Here is a 21,891-nt window from a genome sequence, read left to right on the forward strand (position 1 = left end):
TTTAAATGACACAAATAAAAGTGCTCCTATGAAAGTATCAGCCAGTTGTTAAAACTACTGCAGCTGATATCTGCCACTCTCTATTCGAGTTACCTTTATGGAGATTAAAAGAGTAATACTTGTCACAAATATTTCTGTTACTCATACGGTTGTTAATCTAAGGATGATATACATTGTCATGTAAGGTCACGCAGTCGGTGAGAATGTGGTTTCTTGATGCAATAGTTTGTCTATATGAAATTAATCATCAATTCTTTTCTATCAGCTTTGACAAAAAATTCTAAGGACAACATAAGTCAGAGTTAATATATTTCCTGCAGGAAAAATCTGTTTTCACTCAATCACAATGTTCTGTTGTTTATTTTGTATTTGTTGTTGTGCAATTGCTACAATAGCACTTTAAGCACCAACAGGTAATTATCGATACATAGTCATGCAAGAAATGCCTCTAGGAAGAGTTCCAAATAGGTCATCAAACTGCTGCTCAGATGAATTGCTAATTAAGAAATTCCAATTTGATATTTTAAGATTTATTGCCATGAACAAAATTAACTATGTAATGTGAGTTTGGTAACAATAACCTCCATGACAGAATAATAGCTTTTTATTTCTTCTCTTTTCTTCTGCAAGATTCTAAAATTCTGTTTAAAATATAGGAAATCTTGGAAGTATCATTAAAACGTTTACTTCCTTTAAAATATTTTATGTTAACATTTTTATCAAACCCAAAACCTCAAACTCAATGGCAAAATTTTAGTACCTTGACTAGAGCATTTTTAATAGCTTATAGGAATTAATTTGTAAATCTTATTTTACAATTAGTGTTGGTTGTAAAAAGTGACCAGTCCATGATACCAAGATCTGTATCTCATTGTGGTTCCTCTTGCTTAAAGCTGGAAAAGGGAGCTTCTGTCTGTAGGCTGGCTGATGTTTCATAAGAAGCATAACGTTGCAGGTAATTCAGGCTCTGCAGTCTAGAATAGGAATTGAAAGTTATGTAATAAATGAATCAATTACTAAATACTAGTACAACTTTTCAATCAATCTTCATTTTTTGTATTTATGATTATTTCAAATACTTTAATTGCTAAATAAATAAAGTAGGAGAATAAAAAATAGTTACAGAAGATAAATGATTAATTGTTTGCTTTGGATAAAAAAAAAAAATCCTTTTATTACCATTTGTGTATGTTTTATCTAACAGAATGGGTATTAGACTTCTTACAAGGATTATGAAAAATGATAGATCAATTTTTGTAATTGATACTGCTTACCTTTTCAATTTGAAGAGATGGACAATAAATGTTCATTTTTCATGAACTAGCAGTACATGCAGATGCCATAGCTCTTTATTTTGCAACCTAGGATTTAAAACAGAGATACATATATTTGTTATGAAGAGAGCACATCTATTTTTCAGAAAAGTAATTGTCACAGTATCAAATGTGTTCAAAAGAACATAAGTACATTTTTATCAGTAATTACAACAGTAATTTACATGTATTCGGTCCAAGACATTGTTACCAACCAAATTGTAAGTTTTAGACATTTGGAAGATTGACTATGGAGTCTAATCTTGATCTCGGATACCCTGCTCTTAAACCAAACACTGTTGTACACAGATTCAATGAACATTCCCCTGTCGTGAGTAGAAGGCAAAGAGGTATAAAACAAACAGAGCAGCTTTCATCATACATAAATTCTCATTCACAGTTTGTTCAATCACCTCTTTATTCATTAATTGCTGCCCTATTATTTGTACAATATTAATCAGGCTGGCTGATAAAGTAATTTATCTATGATTTAGACATGTCATAGTTGACTTCCCCTCACATGGATTTATCAGTTTGCCATTGTACGTAGAAAATTTAATGAAAATCAAGATTTACACACTCAACAACAAATAAGTAATCTATTTATACATAGGTCTAGAAGAACCACACAAAAAAAATCTTACCTTTGTTTCATTATTGGTGTGCAAATTTTGCTAGTAAGAAGATCACTCCATGAGGCCGCTTAGCACAGTAGGATCTATAGCTGTACACCTAGATATTGAGCTTGAGTACATTCTGCATATCCGAACCCTTTCCTTGCGCCTGAGGCCAAGGAAGAATGAGAAGTCCAAGACTGTAGACACGGCAGAAGAGAACTTTTGAGTCTTGGACTAAAGCCAAGGTCTATTTGGTGGATATGACTTGTGGTCCACTCCATCTTTTAGTCCGACTCTGAAATTTAAAAAAAAAATAATAATAATTGGAGTTGGACTGTGTTAGGGACCCTAATACCAGGGACGGATCAAGGGGGGGGGGGGGGGGCACAGAGGGCATCCTAGATCTAGACCTATCAAGTAGTCTTTCATGTAGATCTAGACCTAGACTCTAGACTAAATCTACATCTAGAGTAGATCTAGACCTGGGTCTGACCGTAACACTCTAGGACCTCTAGATATAGTTATAGATCTAGTCTAGAGTCTAATTTTCTTTCATAAAATTTTACCTTCAAAACAATAATCCTATTGATTTTTAATAATTAGTCCCTAGGCCTAGCCCTAGGCCTAATAGATCTAGACCTAGAGTCTAGATCTATCATTTATAATTAGACCCTAGGCCTAGATCTAGACCTAGCTCTAGATCTATAGACTAGACTAGTCTAGATCTAGAGTCTAGACCTACTAGACTAGCCTCTAGACTAGACTATATCAGGATATCAACAAAAACAATAGGCCTAACAAGTCAAGGCAATGCTAAAATAAATAAGGGATAGATCTAGGGCCTAGGCCTAGATCTAGGCCTAGATCTTGATTCTAAGCCCAAATCTACAACTAGTAGCATAACTAGTAAAACCAAAATACTACTGCAAGAATAAACTAGACTAATGAGTTTGTACCTGTCTGTCCTAACCGAATAATAAACGTCGTTAGGTAATTACTATTGAACCTGCATGAATTTATATGAATGGGACTGAAAAGGTTGAACCGGTGCAATTCGTCCACTTTGAGAGTGATATAAATTGATTTTATTTAAGATTTCGTTCAGTTACACAAACATGAAATTGCATAATAATGAGAGGAACATTTTTCTTCCTCAAAATAACAGATTTGTTATCAACAGAATTGATATTTTCAAAGAAAAACAGATTTTACTTACTTTTCAAGGACTCTCACTGTAGTTAAGCAAGGCCATTTTGTGATCGATTTACCCCAAAATTGACTAGCCTTGATTGCAGACACCTAAAAATCTATTTTAGCTTAAAATCGATTTGATGAAACATCGATTTTAGTTGATGAAACACCCCCCAGGTGAGGTAATAGGTGCCTGACAAGACCCCTTAATTCCTTGAATGCTAGAGCGCCGTAATGGCAGCTATGAGTAAAGCTGGAGTATAATTTTCAAATTTGGAAGCGTAAAGAGACGTTTTAAATGTGACACGCGCTATACAAGAATCGTATATTATTATTTTTTTTTTTAAAGGAAACATTTTTTTCCTTTTCCCCCAATTGTTCTATAAGAAAAACCAACCCCCCCCCCCGAATATCTTCATATTATTAATTCAAACTTGAGTTCGATAATGTATAGAGTCTACATCACAATGAATTGAACAAGTAACAGCTCTGTGTGTGTTTGCATCTTTACAATGATGACAAGGGGGATGGGAGTGGCGGAAAGGCCGCCCGGAAAGGCCGTCGATGAAAGCTAGCTGGCGACGACGGCCTTAGTTGACGACGACGATCGACGGACCGGAGACGACAGGAAATCTGTCACGTGACTTAAATCGCTCAACATCCCTGACGTCACCATGCAATATGGCCGATCGTTCGCTCTGCTGACAATCTGAAATCTTTGCTAGCCTAAGGAACCATTTCACTATCAGTCGAAGGAACCTCACGGAATATCACGCCCATTACTGGTATGTTTCAATTTTCAGAGAGTAAATCCGTAGTTATAAATGGTGATTTGTGGTCTTATTGTTTATGTTTAATGTATGAAGACGTATGAGGTGATGATGATGTTTCACCGCGCCCCTGGGCTTGACTACTTCTTCGTAGTGGTATCCTGGCCCAACGCACTCCGTCGGATTACGTGAGAAATTGCCCTCCCGCCCCACGAATAACAGAATACAGGCGCGCTGGCTACAGCATCAGTAAAATGCAGGTTTAGTCTTATCAGTTCTAAAAAATTGTTAGTGTTACAGCAGATAATGTTCATTGATAGTAATTGAATGATTGAATAATGGGTAGGTCTACCGAATTACGAAAAATGTTGCTTCCCAGGATTTTTGATGTTTTGATTTGGCTGTCAAGTGTCGGTGGCATGGGCATTCATTTCATTCCATATCATTGTCGTTGATTCATCATTCATGAACTTATTGTGAAAATGTTGCGATGTGACTCATAATATGAATTGTGAATAAGAGTGAGCCACTGTCAGGTCATGAATGTGTGGAATCGTCTAGCTTAGCGCATAGCACAGCATCAATTGAATGGGGTAGTCTAAATGTTGATATTTAATAATTCAAATTGTTGTTTTTAATCAATTGTCTGGAACTCTGTATACACTACCTTTCTGGAGACACAACCTTTCTGGAGACACAACCTCTAGGAACATGTACGGTATATGTAAAAAAGGCACAACATACATAGAACATCCAACATTATTAAGAATGCAAGAACATCTATGTGTTTTGAGAGAGAAAAATAAATATTTGAAGGGTGATGCTATGCTCTCTGAAAGTAAAACACACCTGTAGTTATCGAACTTTGATATATTTATTATTGTTAGTTCAAACAATTTACAAGAGAGGTGCACACAGAATAAAGATTTTGAAGATTAAAACAAAAATCATACACACTCTACATGTACACAAGTTTACAGATGTACATATGTACATGTAGATGTAATAGAAAAGAAGGGAGTAAAAAAATAACCAAAAATACATGCACCGGTATTTGTGTTTAAAGAGGTTGCAGCAGAGACTGTAATAAGTAGTTTAAGATACTGCATGATTATGATGAGAAAGTTAAGAATAAAATTGTGTTTTTAAACTCTAATAAGTTAGACTGTAACTATTTCTTCTAGAAAATCTTTAAGTTCATCTACAATCCTTCATCTCATTGAAATTTAGCATTCTTCAAGCCTACATGTACTGCAAGCCTTCAATCATAATGTAGGCCTACAAACAAGTACACTACTCAATTTTAGAACAAATATAGATTGAATTGTTTTTTTAAATAATTGTGGAAATGATTTCTTTAAAAAAAAGCCCTAATTTCTTTTAAAAGAATATGAATAATTTGCATTGCTTTTTCAAGGAAGCAGGTAATTCTGCATTTATGAATTAGCTAAACTGTTGTTTTGTGTCTACAGTTTCTTCTTAAGAATTATGATTTTAAAAAGGTAGCGTTTTCATGTAATGTACTATACAGGCACACATACTAGGGGGTTAAGATATAGATCTCAACCCCTTAGTTGTTTTTTTCAAAGTATTTTTCTATAGAAAGCAAAGATTAAGTGAGTGACATTTAATATTCTAGTAGCTGTGAGTATGAAAATATTAAAGTTAATGATATTGGCCCGTATTCTGAAGTCGTGTCTAACTCCTGTTTAACTAAACAGTTGTCTAAGTCCCGTCTAACTTTAGACACGAAGTCGTGTCTAACTTTTTTGGTATTCTGAAGTCGTGTTTAAACAAAGTTAAACACGAAGTCCTGTCTAAGTCCTGTTTAACTTTAGACAACTGCGAGGGGTTGTTTAAGTCCTGTTTAAGGGCGCGATTCTGCTGCTTTTCAACGCCGACGGTACACTGTACTTGCTGACCCCGAACTTGCGGGGGAGAACGATGGTACGTGCATTCTCCAAAATTTCAAATACGTTTTGCAGGATTTTTTCTCGTGTAGCCTAATTTTTTTTCTCGATAATATTAACTATTCTTATCTACTGGTGACATCTTGGAAATTCCATAATCTATAATAAACTAACCATTCTGTTGGAGAAGTTTCTTTTGTGGTTCTTCCGAGCACTGAGGCACCGATGAGTAGTGTGTTTGTCAATCTCATGCAGTACGTGTACTACGTACGTACGTACACAAAGTACTATAGTACATGCAGTCTAGTCATTACGTCACGATCACATCACCATGGTACCAGCACGCGCACAGCTAGCTGTGCGCGTTAATTTATTTATCCGGTGCGCGCACGCATGCGCATTGGGTCTTTCGTCACAATTAACGCCTACTGGGCATGCCCAGAAGTCGTGACTAAGAGTTAAACACGACTTGCGCAGAACTTAAACAGTTGTTTAGTTAAACACCACTTAGACAGGACTTAAACAGTTGTTTAGTTAGACGAGACTTAGACACGACTTCAGAATACGAAATTTAGTTAAACAGGACTTAGACACGACCTCGCGTCTAAGTCCTGTCTAAGTCGTGTCTAACTAAACAGTTGTTTAACTTTAGACGTGGCTAAGTTAGACACGACTTCAGAATACGGGCCATTGTGTTTACATTTTACATTGTGCATGTACCAGGAAAGTCCCCCCCCCCCCAAAAAAAAAAATCAACGTATAAGTGGAACGTGAAAGGAGTATGAAACTTTGAACTGATATGCAAAGCAGGAAGGTCCTTGTGGCTGGGTTCCTGGGCATGCTTAATGGTCCTAAGATGCACTCTGGTGCAATCTAATCCACAATTTAAAGCACTTACAAACACATTTTATGACAAATATTTCATCAATAGTTTTGGTTGAGAATGAGACTTGTTGCTGATTTCAAACATGTACAATAAAACTTAAAAACCTGCCACTGTTGCAAATAGGAAACGTCATTGACACATTTGCAGTAAATGTATAGAGGTACATGTACATTTACATTGTAACAAAAATATGTTCAGGATGAAATATTTTGTTTAAGAAAAGGAAAGAGCTCTTCAATGTTGGGCTAGTTGGGATAGCATGTTCTCTGGATTACCGTAGATTGCTGGAGCATTGTTGCTTTATTAGTGTATCCATGCAATGAACACCCTGACTATGAGAACTTCAGGGAGTTCTTCCTGCCTTTTGATGAAAAAGTATGTTTCATGACTACATGTATTAATTCTACATATAGAATTCATTATACAAGTGCATGCCAAGGCTGATCTAAATATGTTACTTAGATTCATGATGAGATCTTGTTGGTATGAGTGTGAAGATATCTATGCCTGTGAATCTGTAGCCATAGTCTGTAATCATTGTCGAGAGATCAAAGTGATATTGAGATCAGTGTTGACACACGTTAAGAAGTGACCTTGAGCGAGTATGCTGTAAGTTCTAGAAAGCATTGTTTCATCATGTCATTGTATAAGTCTAAACATAAAAGGGGTATTCTGCCTTCTACAGTGTACTGTATGTCACATGCAAGTTTCTTTGTTTCATGAAAAAGTTGTTTTACAGTATATGTATATGTAACAGAGGGACAGAGGAACCACATTCATGTTCCCATAATCTCTGGTAAAGGGGTACTTTTCGCGCAACAAAGTTCGGCTCGTAATACACACACAAAAAAAAATCGGCCCGTATTGATTTTACACACTGGACTTAGGGGTGCTTTCAAAGGGAGGGAACATGCATACACGTACCCTAAATGACACTGAGTGGGGGGGGGGGGGGGGTGGAGGAGGAGGGGGAGGGAGGAGGGGCGGGAGGAGGGGGAGGGGGAGGGGCGTGATCATACCCCTGTGCAGGTTAGAAAGAAGAATTTGTATTAAATCAATACAACATGTAGACAAAATCAGAATGTTCTTCCGAATCTGAAATTCTGGAAAAAGATTTTGAATGAAAGTTTAGTAGGGTCGGGAAGCCACGTACTAATTGACATATTTGGTATCACGTAGTCCCATATACATGTACATCTTTCTGTGTCTAGTGTTTGTAACTTTACCAAGACTGGGCCAAATTTCTTATCATTTTGATGATTCCAGAACCTTGCAGTACACACCAATACTTATGTGCTAGATTATCAACTTTTTCTGATTGATTCGACAATGTTTCTTTCACAATGCATTCACATGACCAGAACTGGTCTTTACCTTTTAACACAGAGTTAGTGCTCTGATGACTCTGAACAGACTACATTTGTTTTGGTACAAACCAAAGGTTCTGATCACTCATGTGTGTTTAAAAATCAGGGCCCATTTTCATTGAACCTAACATTGAGGGATTACACCTACAATGTACAGCCAAAGCCCATTGTATCAGACCTGTATTGATTTCAGATCAAAACAAACAGTACAAAGGGATTGGTAAGCTCAGGCTTGTGTAAGGGGGGGGGGGGAGGGGCTCATAAAAATAAATGTGAAGAAATGTCAAAGGTACCGATTAGGGCTGCGACGAGTAGTCGAATGCTCGAGTACCCGCACTGTTGACAACTACTCGAGTACGATTTCTCGTACTTGAATATTCGGCCGCAAAAAAAAAAAATCCCTGTCACCTTGCACTGTCCAGGCCGACACTTACGCGTGCCAGGGAGAGCGGCGGCCGCTGGCATGGTACCGTCGGTAAAAATGTTTCCCAACTCAAGCACTGTCAAACTCACCACTCAGAAACTGGGACCAAATGTCCGGATTTCTGTTTGGACTCAGAGGAAAATGGATTATTCTGCCATCTTTGGTTTTTAAAACAGCATTGTTTACTGTTATTATTATTATTCAACTGCATGCGTTTTCGGCGACGGACCTGGGATATACTGCTCCAGTGGTATGTATGGTGGTGGCAAAAAAAAAAAAAAAAATCAAAAAGTTAAAAGAAATTATAAAAAATTATAAAAAAACATGGCGTCCGAATACTCGAGTATTCGCTTGTAAGCCTGGGAGTGTACCCGGCTACCTCATTACACTTTTGTGCACAGCCTTAGTACCGATTAACTTTTAAACAGACACGTTGGAAGAAAAAGAAACGTCCAAAAGGTTTTGTGAAGCAATATTACTTGGGTACAGTATGGATGATGGTCATTGATGAGGTAAGAAAGTCCTTTGATATTTATGCATGATTTTAGAATTATTCATACCACAATGAAAATGAAGTTCATATGATTCATATAGAAAACATTATTTTTTTTCTCTTTATAAATTTTGATCACTTTTCCTTACCACTTTCACCATTACTTTTAAGGATTTATTTGTAAAATTTAGGTTACAAATTGAGGGATCGAGTCTAAAGACCTGATAGTACCTTTAAGGTAACACAATGGACCTATCATATTTGGCACCAAGGGTCACAGTGCATTGTAATGTAGTAATGTACAGATAGTGAGCTACTGGTCTTTGATTACAAATCAAGGATAAGGGAGTGATTGTTGTCCAGACAGTGCTATTTGCATTTAATAGAACTGCCCAGTATTCATGCAAACAAACATGTTCATTGCTTAACATATAGCAGCTTAGTGATGTTTCATTTTTATCATTTGATCCAGAATGCTCCGATTAACTAATCGCACATGAGCAGAAAGTTAAAAATTGCTGACAAATTGGTGTGCATTTCTGTTGCAGTACATTGTGTCATTATAAATGAGAGTGATGTAATCTCAAATAATCATTAAAGTCTCTAAATTGGCAATGCAGAGTGAAATTTATAATCACTCTGTTTTTGTTCCAGATGGCAATTCCTTGTTGATTTTTTTGTTATTTGCATTCACATTGATTTTTTTAATATTAAGACTTATATTTGAAACTGGAAGAGTGAAAAAAGAAAAAAAAAGAATTCTTTGAGACCTTTAAAAAAATGATTTGTTATGGGTGAAATGGGACTAAAGCACTATTTGTAGTGAGGGTCCAAGAATATAATGGACCCCCAAATGTAATGGACCCATGTCATGGCGGCCCTGTACATGTATGTACATGTATGTCATCCTCACTGCTGTTCCCCAACCAGTCCCCCAAAGCAGCCCCCAAACTTTAGGAAAAGAAGCCCTTGGCTGCTCACCCCGTGAACACACATGTACATGTAGAGAGCTGAAATGAGGCCTGTGGATTGGATTTCCACGGTATGCTTTCTCTAGTCTGCATTTTGTCGCATACTTGCATTAATGCACTGGAGCTCTATTGCCTACACATACAATACATGATATGTACCTGCATGCAAGTATGATGTTTTGTGGTTGTGTGCAACATGGATCTACATAATATTCACACTTAGTTGTACAGTCGGCGTAGTGACATTTTATAGTGCATTCCTCTTAGCGATTTACAGATATAATCTCACAAACCTCTCGGTTTTCTCCATCTCCACTTTGAACTTTTTAGCAGCTTTTAGCATTTTTGTCCTGCGTTGAATATTTCAGTGGTACCATGGGATCAATCTTTGTGCAGGTGTGTATGGTGACTGGTCACAGGGCGCCCAAGACATGATGGGTGCCTACATGTAATGCAGAAATCAAAGGATGAAACAGCTTACAGATAAAGTTGAGTTCTGGTCATGCGATTGCATTGTGAAAGAAACGTGGTATCGATCAGAAAAGGTTGATCATTATATACATTGTAAGTATTGGCGTGTACTGCAAGGTTCGGGAATCATCAAAATGATAAGAAATTTGGCCCAGTCTGGATAAAGTTACAAGCCCTATAGTCCTGTACACAGACTACACAAACATGTGGCATAAAAATCTGTCCTGAATTTTATGCTGTTACATGCCATTGAAGAGCCATGCTTTTCAGGCAACATTTTTGATGTGATGTTATTCCACATTTACATAATAATGATGATAACGCTCACACATTATTTTTCACCTCTTCACAGAACTCAACCTTCTCTTTAAAGGTACTATGTCCCATTTGCAGGCCAAAAAAATGAAAAAGTTAAATTCCAACTGCATTTGAAAGATAATACTAATTTAGAACCTCCTTAAAAAAATGGGGCTTGAAAATGTCTTCAAGTGGGAAAATAACGACTATTAGTTGTCAAATCGACTTTAGGGCTATAGAGCCCAAAAGTAATAGTCTTGATTTTCAGACAATTGTACCGAATGGTCATACATTTTATGCTGCGCAAAGATTCAATCAGTTTAATCTTGGCCATCACAAAAAGTGGGTTATTGATGTACATGTAGACAAATCCTCATGTACCCTTTACAACTCTTTTCATGTACAGTGTATGTTATTACTAAAGAAGAAAAAAAGCCAGTCAGTCACTCAATAGTGTCTGACAGTGAAGTCTAGCAAGTAAACGGGTTTCCTTGCATAATTTGAATATGAGGACACTGCTAACGTTTAAATTTCACAGATAGGACATACATGACATATTCATAATTCCTGCAAAGTTCTACAGAATTTGAGGTTGGCTGCAAAAGGGACATAGTACCTTTAAGAGGGACAAATTACCACCTCACACCCCCAAAAGCGTACACTTGTTACAAAGAATTATCCCCACAGAAATTCAAGTTGTTATGATTAAAAAGCATGTACATGTAAAGTGAATCAGATTTTTATTATAATTCTGTATTATCAAGTCCTTCATGGGACCTACATGTAACTGAAGTACCGGTAATAACTTCCATGAATATTAGGACTTACATGTACATGTTTGTGAGAGCATTGATTAGTCTACCCTCAAAGGGGAAGTCCGCCCTGGTAATTAGCTGGTACATGTAGTAATAAAAGCACAAATATGAGAAAAACTATTCAGTGAAAGTTTGAGCAGAATCTGATTAATAGTAGGAAAGTTATGAATTTTTGAAGTTGTCCCACAAATGGGCAACACTGATTATCTTGCAAGGTCCTCTCCAATTTGCTCTTTACAGAAAAGTTTATAAACTTTCATTTTGTTAGTTATTGATGATGGAATAGATTATTTCGTACAAGGGTTGTATGGAAACATATTTGTAATAATTATGTTTAGGGTGCATTTAAAAAAAAAATAAAATAAATAAATTTATGATTGAAAATTTTATTTAGGGAAATTGCTGATTTTGTTTTAGTATAGAGCAAATTAGAGGGGACGTCACAAGATACATCACTGAGTTGCCAATTTGTGTTTGATTAATCACAACTTCAAACATTCATAACTTTCTTTATTTTAATCAGATTTTGCTCAAAATGTCACTGACCTTTTCATCTCATTTTCCGCTTCTATTTAAACCAACCCGATACCAGGGTGGAGTTTCCCTTAAATTACTTGTAATTCTCTTTAGAATGAAATACTGACATTTTACTTGCTAATTTGCAATGTAATACAGTACCGGTAGTTGTATAAAATAGATGAAATGAACAACATACACTATTAATAATCCAAACATACAAAACAAAACATTGTTTGAGAATTTTCTTTGAAACTGTCACATGTTTATAGAATGTAAGTATAACTCATAAAGTTAAATCAATAGTAATGGACTCGCAGTATGATATAATGTACAATTCATCCTGCTTGTACTTTAATCTATTGATCATGATTATTAAATTCTCAGAGAAATTTACTCCATTTATGCTTTGCACCTTCACACCAAAAGAGAGAAAATGGGGAGGAAAGGGCCTGACTTTCCTTGAAATTCCCTTCACGTACATTCTGCAAAATTTCCAAGTCTCCTTTCTGGGTTAAAGTGCCTCCAATTTTGTTTATTGTCTGTATTCTATGGTGCACTCTGTGATGTAACTTGATCAGTAGGTTCCTAGCCAAGCGCATTCACCTTATTGTTGGGCAGGGAATAAGGTTTCCATTCCATTTTGGCTGAGAAACTATTCTGTGTTACCTGACATGATTCATTTAACACAGAACCATTGGCCTGCTACTGCTAAGCAGCAAGACAAGTTGAGGCTTAAAGGCACTATAGATTTTTTCTTATCAGGCTACATGTACAGAGAGTACAGTACATGTCATGTACAAATGTATGATACAAAAAATGTGTCCAAAGTGTTTATTGATCAAGATCAGACAAAACAAGGAAAAAAAACCCCCATGGAATCTAAGCCTGGATAATGATTTCCTCTGTGAAATCATATTTACAGGTATGGCATTTGCTTTTTACTTATAATAATAATGGTAATAATAATACATTTGTAGAGCGCAGAAACTATCCAACATTAATATTCTACTGCGCTACAAGATCTCCTGATATGCTTACCGTAATTAACGGTGTATTAACCACACTTTTTTGCCGCCAACAAAAATTCAAAGTCGGGGGTGCGTCTTATCCGAGATACACAAAAAAAAAAAAATTAAAGACTTGATTTATGCCCCTTCACCTGGCGCTATGCCTGGCAATGTCTCCCAGCTCAGTAATCGGTGTGTTGACTCACCACTTGGAAACTAGAGCAACACTCAAATTTGACTGTCATCTTGGTTTGAAAGTAATCTTTTTGATAGATCTCAGTTTTTAAATCAGTTAAATAATTTTATAACTTCATTTGGAAATCAAATTTGAACCAAAGAGTCTTATTTCATTGTGTTGCAAAATATTTAATATATAAAATAGGTTAGGCTATTTCCCCTCTTGAGCTGCTATTTGTTTCTCGAATCACCCCTGTCAAGAAATCTAGAGGCCTTTAATGGAGCCTAAAACATTGACAAGAGGCCCATGCCCTCAGATAACTTGAAAAAAGAACCCCTCCAATATCCTGAATGTTGCCTTTTTTGTACAAGGTTCCTAAAGAAAAATAAACGTGTTGTGTAGTTTAATTTGTAACAAGAACTCTCTGTTGTATACATGTGAGAAAATATTCATGAAATATAAAGCTAGTGAATGTTGTCTCCACCCCCTGTGTTCACCATGTCCTAGCTATCCCTGCACCGAGGCCTCCGGTACCCATGTGTGCAGGGAAAGGTTATCGTCAGGGATAATGGATTATATCCCAAGCTATGCCGTACATAAGCCATGAATAAGTTAGCACAGATGCAAGATGGAGATTGCTGTTACGGTAGCTTGATGTTGCTACTGCTGCTTCTGCTGCAAGGCTCCACGCCCTGTTCAGTGTTGAATAATGAAAGGGTTAATTTTCTACTGGTCAATCAAGGGGGACTCCTTAGAGTGTCTCCCGCCCAATGTAAACTGGTCGATGACCACTCTATTGGTGAAAATGAGCTCATTACAGTTACTGGTCCAAGCTACTCCAGTTCTTCATGTTCACAACTACTTACATGTACAACTGTATGTGTAGTCTGGGAAGGGATTGTTCTGGTGATCTTCAAGATCAGCAAGTGGGATATATATTTGAGAAGTCTGCTTGTCTCAAAACTGGCACAATGTTTTTCTTAATCTTAACGATACGTTTTTTTTTTTCTCTCTCTCTCTCTCTCTTTCTCTTTCTCTTTCTCTTTCTCTCTCTCTCTCTTTCTCTTTCTCTTTCTCTCTTTGAATTGTATAGCAGTGTGGCAACATATGTAGGCTATTCTTGTGTGTTTAATGTGCCTCTGGTATAAACCCTCTGGATTCGGCCACTGTGTAAAAAAGGTATATGATCATGTACATGTAGTTACTACATGTAGGCCTACATGTGCCTGCCTGCCTGACTATGTAACTGCTTCCCATACCCTTCATTATATACAATATACATGTACATTTGTTTTGAGGGCACCTGTAATAAAATGACCCTCGTTGTCAGAACCATCCTGGTATACCCAAAGCGCCTACCTTGAGATTGCCTAAGTGGCAGATTGCTTAAGTGGCAGATTGAGACATATCCTGTACATAGTACACAGTGGCAGGAGAGGCTACATACCAGATTTGATTTGCTTGATCACTCGACCACATTATCCTCAAAATTGATTGCTTCCCAACGACTTCCTGCATTGTAATGCTGTCAGGTCCTGTTGCGCCCTTCACTCCTCCTACTAGTTTCTCTGAACTTCCCACTAATCTGGAACACGTTTGGGATGGTGCTCATACACATACAGTATGCTCCAGTAACAATTCCTCGAGGCTTAAAGATGAAGTTGAGTTCTGGTCATGCGATTGCATTGTGAAAGAAACGGTGTGGAACCGACCAGAAAAGGTTGATCATCTAGCATACATATAAGAATTTGTGTGTATAGCAAGGTTCTGGGATCATCAAAATGATAAGAAATTTGGCCAAGTCTTGGTAAAGTTACAAACACTTGCACAGAAAGATGTATATGGGACTACACGAACACGTGGCGTAAAAAGCCGGCCCCCGATTTTTACGATGTTACATGCATATTTAGAATGTGAAGGCATTTGAAGAGCCATGCTTTTCAGGGAACTGTCTTAAAGGCCCACTACACTACTTGTAGCTACTTGCGCCCTCTATTACAAACCATGCCTAATCGGTGACCATTGGTCCCCCATGATCCTCTTTTTCTTATGTTAACTGAGAGCTGAGTTGATGAGATAACCACCTGTCCAGTGACCTTGCAGGGCAGTCTAATCCCTCCTGTAAACTATGGCAGATATGCTTTAACTGATGTTCTTCCACACTTGCATAATAAGAATGAGTAATGCTCACAAATTATTTTTCACCTCTTCCCAGAACTCACCCTTCCTAAAAGGAATTAATACTTTGTTCAGGGTTGATGTTAAGAATTTGGTTAATAATAATAATATTTAGCTTTTATATAGCGCTTAATACAAATGTCTCTGAGCGCTTTACAAATATACTATTACCCCGGTTAGTAAAGGGCATCGATCGCGGGGCAATTGTGGGACACCAATTCCACTTGCACATTGTTAAATCATCAACGTTTGCAATCTTGAAACTTTCTTGAACTTCAAATTTAATGATGGTCCAAATTTCTATTTAAGTTTCATACAGCAAATGATTGAATTACATCCCTGGTTTTTTGCAATATAATGTGCAAAAGTTGAATTTCTTCGACTAATAGTATTGAACATTGTGGTAAATTTTGCATGGCTCTGTGTTTGTGTGTGCAAGGTTTCTTAAAATCCTGGGACATACTGTATTGCATATTTGGTTAATATTGCTTGCTCGAGGTACTATACCTGTAAATATACATGTCAAGCTCAATACGAAATTGCAATTTGTTTACGTGCAAAATCACCGCAGGGAAGTTCGTTTATTATTGAATTTAGGTAACTTCATTAGCTTGTATGCTGACAATTATGAATACACATTGTCATACTTGTCCAATATGTTTTTTGGCCAAATTTTGTTGTTGCTAGCAGGCTGGTACATCTCAAGGATACAAACAAGCTCCAAGTTATCCTATGCTTCGCAAGTGCCAAAAGATATTTCAGGAAAGATTCATGAACACAATCCCTACATGCTGTTGATGTGTGATTTTTCCTTCATTATTCATGCGGTGTACACTTCACATTTGAAGTAAATCCCTCTTTGCCCACAATGTTGGATAGCTCTGCTTTGGCAAAGTGACAGGCATTGTATTAGCGGTATGAGGATGGAGGATTTAAAGTACATGCTGAAGTGTACATTATGAGCAGCGACAGAGTGAATTCTGTAGAAGAATATAAAGTAAATTGCAAACAGCAACTTTTACTAAGGCCTTGTTTTCTCAGGAGACATATTTTCTTGAGAGACGAAAATGAAAGGAAGGGGGATGCAATGGTTTTCACGTAGGCCGAGATATGTGCATGTAAAGGTCTCGCAAGGATATCGCAGGAAATTATGTAAGTTCTGTATTTTTGTATGGGTATACATGATAGTATACTAATTTTGTGACCAATGTTTCCAATTCATGTATTTTATCAAACTAATTACTAACTTACTTACTGTAGTCCTGTTTGTGTACATTTACATACAGTGTACATGTACATTTAATAGGCCTGCATGTACATGTACATGTACATTATTGTGTAGAGTAGCCTTGTCATTACGTCTGGGAGAGAGATGGAAATAAAGTGACATATCCAGTAGGGAGGAACATCATGACATTTGATGTTCCAAATTAGTAGATGGTAAATGTCTATGAAGCAGAAAATAAATTGACATTTTAGTTTGACATCGGAAGGATTGTAATGAGCATAGGCCATACTGTTTCTTTGATAATTGAATAATGAGACTACAGTATACTGTACGTACAATATAATTATCTGAAAAATTAATGTATATGTAGGCCTGCAAGTACACTGAATTTGATGTTCAATTTTGATAATCAGTGTAAACAAAATGGACCATTGACTTATAGGAGCTCTATATGTTATTTTAAGAAGCAAAATATCTGCAGTAACTAAAATGTAATGGTAAAATTGCAGTAAAATGGTTTTACACTCGTATGTATTATCTTGTTTTCTTTGAACACACAAGCTCCTTTTGATCTCTCATCTGTCAGTTTTCATTGTTTTTGTGTAGCTTTTTTCTTTAAACCTCAGAGTTAAATCAGTCACTTCTCCTGTCTTAAAAACACCTGAACATATACAATTTCTTATGCTTCCACTTTTTCTCTCACTTCAATTAATTTTATCATATCGAATATTTCATCCTGCATGATGCGTGTCACCTATAATGGTAGCCGCAGGCAGGGTCTGTCGGGACCTGTGTCACAATGCTCGCCAGCCAGCCAGCCAAGCCTCCAACGGGTTGGCTGAAAAATTGTCAGCAAGTTACAAAAACATGTTTGCCTGCATATTTGTATCTGTACAATGTATGTGCAGGGTCTTGTTAGCATTGCAGATAAATTGTTGTCGCTTTCTATAGATTTTTCTCCTGATTTTTCTCTTCAAATGTTCATCAAACTGCTCAATCCTATCTTTGAATCAACCTACGTTATTCTTCTTTGTAGATACATGTTCATGTACTTGTAAGTCAGGGCTTTTGATTCTGAGAAAATCATAAATTATTCAGTTTTAAAGCTGAATTTAACAGGCATGTACTGTACATTTATGATTGCATACATAATATAAAGAAATTTTGACATCTACTTTGTTAAAACAAAATTGTGACAGGAACCCTTTTAAATTGTTAAGCAGATGGTTTTTGTTTCTCTTAAATTTGTGTTTCTTTTACTATTTCAATGACGACAAGAGGTTTTCAGCAAAATTGCAATTTTGTAAAGGTCATTTATGCAGGAACTTCTTTACTTTAAATAGTTTGAAACATGAAGCATGTACATTGTATTAATGTGCCTTTGTTTTCTGAACTGTCTGTTCATACACAACCCAAATACACACAAGAGTAAGGCAAGCGAGTAAACTCTGATTCCAAATGTAAACCAGAGCCAAGGGAGAGGCGTAGAAGGGATCAATTGCATCTCGCAGGTGTGACCAAAGGTGGCCAGGAAATTGTATTTCCTTGTGGTAGAGAGTGAGAAGGCGAATAGTACCGGCATCTACCTCAGTCACACTGCCAAACCAACTCCACATTGACTCCAAACCGACCAATTATTGGCCGTTCAGGGTAATATAATTACTGTATGTGTTCTGTTTTCGGCCTGGTGTCGGTCTTGCCGGTGTGACTGGGATGTGATGCTGGAGATTGTCAATAGAAAGCAGCAGTGGGCTCATTCCTGAAGTCAAGAGACCTGGGCAGAAGAGCGCACCTTACTTAGCACGTACTGTACATGTACCCCTTGTACATGTACCCCTCGCTTCTAGTTAAGCAGCTGGAGAGAGAGATGGAGAAATGGGAGACAGGAACAGAGAGAGAGAGAGAGAGGGAGAGAGAGAGAGAGAGGGAAGGGGAGAATATGAGATAGAGATAGAGGTGAGAGATAGAAAATGAGATAGGGAAATGAGAGATAGTGACAGAGACAAAAAATGTGAGAGAGAAATGAGAGATTGTGACAGAGACATGACTGAGAGATCGTAGTGAGAGATATAGACATGGACAGAAAAATCTGACGTACATGTACATGTATGTACAGTGTGCATGTATATACAGACAGAGACACAAAGACAGACATACATTGTACTATTTGTGTAGAGAGAGAGAGAGAGAGAGAGAGAGAGAAAGAAGGAGAGAGAGACAGAGAGACGAAGAGAGAGACAGAAAGAAGGAGAGAGAGAGACAGAAAGAAGGAGAGAGAGAGAGACAGAGAGAGAGAGAGAGAGAGAGATAGAGAAAAGGGATATGAGAAAGGGATGGATGGAGAAGGGAGATGACTTGACAAGTGAAATGCATGAATGCTTTTAGGCGAACATCTTCGGTACAGCCTTGAGTACATGGGTGTGAATGTGCTCTTGAATCTAACTGTAGACCACACAATCTTCCTTCGCATACACAAGAACAATTTACACATTAGAGGTACCAACTACATGTACATGCGTTATTGTAGCAATGTGTTGATTATATGTGAACATGTACGCGAAATAAATGTTCTTCTTTCTTCTGGTATGAAGAAGACAAATGAGGATACATGCGTAAATAACCTTACTATAAATTTAGATTGATATACATGTATCAGTAAATCTATCAAGAAAAATTAATTTATGTTTATTTAATTAATCAACAAAATCAATTACAGTTTATGAATATTCTTAACCTTCTCATGCATGTTTGGTGACCTTTACTTTACCTACATACTTGTAGCATGTTATGCCTGCATGTATGTAAGACATTAAAGTAATTTAACTCTTCTTATGTTTTGATGGTTGTTTGAATTAATTTTCATCTCCTTTTTATTTCATTTACAGATCCCCAGATTGCAGACAAGCACTCATTATCAAATCATCACCGGAGTTTGAGGTAAAGTAGAAAGCAAATCATGTACATTGTTACTGTACATTCATGAGATTTTGTCAGCTCTATTAGGCTGCTATTAATTACAAAAGCAGCCATGGCGCAGCTCCCCCCCCCCCAAAAAAAAAAATTAGACCCGATTGCAGCCCTGTAAGGTGGCCTTTATAAGTTACCCTGTCTATACTGAGTGCCGAAGGAGGTCTTAGAAGTTACATGTGGATAGTAAGGCTGCGACGGGTAGTCGAATGCTCGAGTACCCGCACGGTTGACAACTACTCTTTTTCGGCCACAAAAAAAAATAAATAAAAAAAAAAAAATGTCCAGGCCCACGCTTACCCATGCCAGGGAGAGCGCCGACCGCTGGCATGGTACCGTCGGTTAAAATGTTTCCCAACTCAAGCACTGTCAAACTCACCTTTCAGAAACTGGGACCAAATGTCCAGATTTCTGTTTGGACTAGGATGAAAATGGATTATTCTGCCATCTTTGGTTTTTAAAACAGCATTGTTTACTGTTATTATTCTTATTAAATCGGCGCCTTCAACTGCAACTCAAAGTAAAATTGCATGCGTTTTCGGCGAGGGACCTGGGAAACTGCCGAGTGGTATGGTAGTGGCAAAAAAAAAAAAAAAAAAAAAAAATCAAAAAAATCAAAAAATCAAAAAATTAAAAAAAAATCAAAAAATTCAAATAAATTCAAAAAAATTATAATAAAACATGGCGTCTGAATATTCGAGTATTCGCTTGTGAGCCTGGGAGTGTACTCAGATACCTCATAACACTGTTGTGCACAGCCTTAGTGGATAGGTACTCCTGTCTTAGAATGATATGTTATGACATTGTTTTCATCTTTTTAACAACAGTTTTTCAGGTTCCCTTGGCACTTACAAATGTGGTTTTATAAATCCTGCAACTCCCATTAAAACAGACATTTTACTTTTAGATCTCTATATTTATTACTACCCTAGATTCTAAGAGATTTAATGAAATGGTACTTTAATTATTGAGTATTCTTACAGATCCTTACAGATACTTCATAAATAATCCTTGACCCAGAAGGCAGGTTCCAGTAGAATTCTGTTGTAAGAGCCCTGATATGTAACAAGATATAGTGTACCTGATGAGGTACTTTGCTGGTCCCAGCTCTTCATATACGGTTTATTATTTTTACCCTGATATAACGTGTTAATTTATATTAATGGTCTTAATGTCCTCATATTGCATTTCCATTGTTCTACAAATTTGAATATCTTTATTGGGTAAGAAATCCATCTCTATGTGGATCAGACTGCCACCAACCGAATAAACAATCACCAGTCTCTCTAGTCAACCCAGCATTCACCTCAGTCACCTCCGTTCAATTGTCGCCCAACGCAGTGGAACACTGCCCCCAGACATAATAATCAGCTCCGATGCTCGCCTTCCCACAATGCCTCTCTTTCCATTTGGTAGGACGACCCTCGTCAAGGTCAGGTCGTATGTAGATTTACCAACCTGTGCCCCTCCCCCCCCCCCCCCCCCCCCCCCCCCCCGTACCTATATTGCAGGGTTCAAGGTGATGTTGACTGTAGTTCATCCTTGGCAAAGATGGGAATGTACAAAGTAATGAAATTATTGTTGAGGCGGTGGGTGCTTGCATACACATGCATTCATTTTTGCGTGTTCTTTTTCTGTGTACATGTACATGTATATTACACTCTCAACAATACAGCATTGGTCATTTCCAGCAAAGTATAGACCTACAGTTGATTTAGATGTCTCTTTAATAGCAGAGGACAGATGCCTTACTCTATTCTGTCATATGTAGCCTGAATGTACAGTTTAAAAATATATGTCTGATAAGATGTACTTCTCCTAATTTTGGGGTTATAATGCAGAATGGGGTCTCAAGTTATTTTAAGGTGTTACATGTACATGAAAGTTCAATTATAGTTCATTTCTGAAGGTTTAGAGTTAGGTCTAAGGTTTGGTTTTAGATAAGGGTTAGTATTGGGGTTGGGGTTGTGGTTAGGGTTAGGTTTGAAGGTGGTAACCTTGAAATGATTTAGCTATACCTTAAAGTGCAATTTCACCTGATTCTTGTACACATACCTGTGCATTGTATGTACTACAATGAACATCCACATTTCGTTGGATGCAATATATTTTGCTCAAGTGAATAAAAGTTGTTAGAAGGACCGTCTATTGCACGGATCACATGTGAGCCACTTGTAGTGATAAAGAATCGATTGCCTCCCTCTCATGAAGCATGGTGGAATGAAATTATTGAGCAAGACGGAAATGGGTAGAGGTCACACCACGATACATGAATGCTCTGCCCTGGAT

The 21,891-nt window shown here is 37.2% G+C and overlaps 2 long non-coding RNA genes across 2 annotated transcripts; one reads left to right on the plus strand and one right to left on the minus strand.

Annotated features, from left to right (window-relative positions):
* Positions 1-713: 713 nt before the first annotated feature.
* Positions 714-3,255, minus strand: LOC115920749. The gene is made up of 4 exons (XR_004062515.1): positions 3,147-3,255; positions 1,958-2,225; positions 1,275-1,361; positions 714-974 (listed from the first exon to the last, which is right to left on the minus strand). It is a non-coding gene; the product is annotated as an uncharacterized LOC115920749 (long non-coding RNA).
* A 493-nt stretch (positions 3,256-3,748) lies between these two features.
* On the plus strand, positions 3,749-19,696 carry LOC115920646. Its single transcript, XR_004062450.1, has 2 exons — positions 3,749-3,906; positions 19,521-19,696. It is a non-coding gene; the product is annotated as an uncharacterized LOC115920646 (long non-coding RNA).
* The last annotated feature ends 2,195 nt before the right edge of the window (positions 19,697-21,891 follow it).

The sequence above is a fragment of the Strongylocentrotus purpuratus genome, unplaced genomic scaffold (assembly GCF_000002235.5).
Source record: "Strongylocentrotus purpuratus isolate Spur 01 unplaced genomic scaffold, Spur_5.0 spur5_scaffold_9, whole genome shotgun sequence".
NCBI classification, from domain to species: domain Eukaryota; kingdom Metazoa; phylum Echinodermata; class Echinoidea; order Camarodonta; family Strongylocentrotidae; genus Strongylocentrotus; species Strongylocentrotus purpuratus.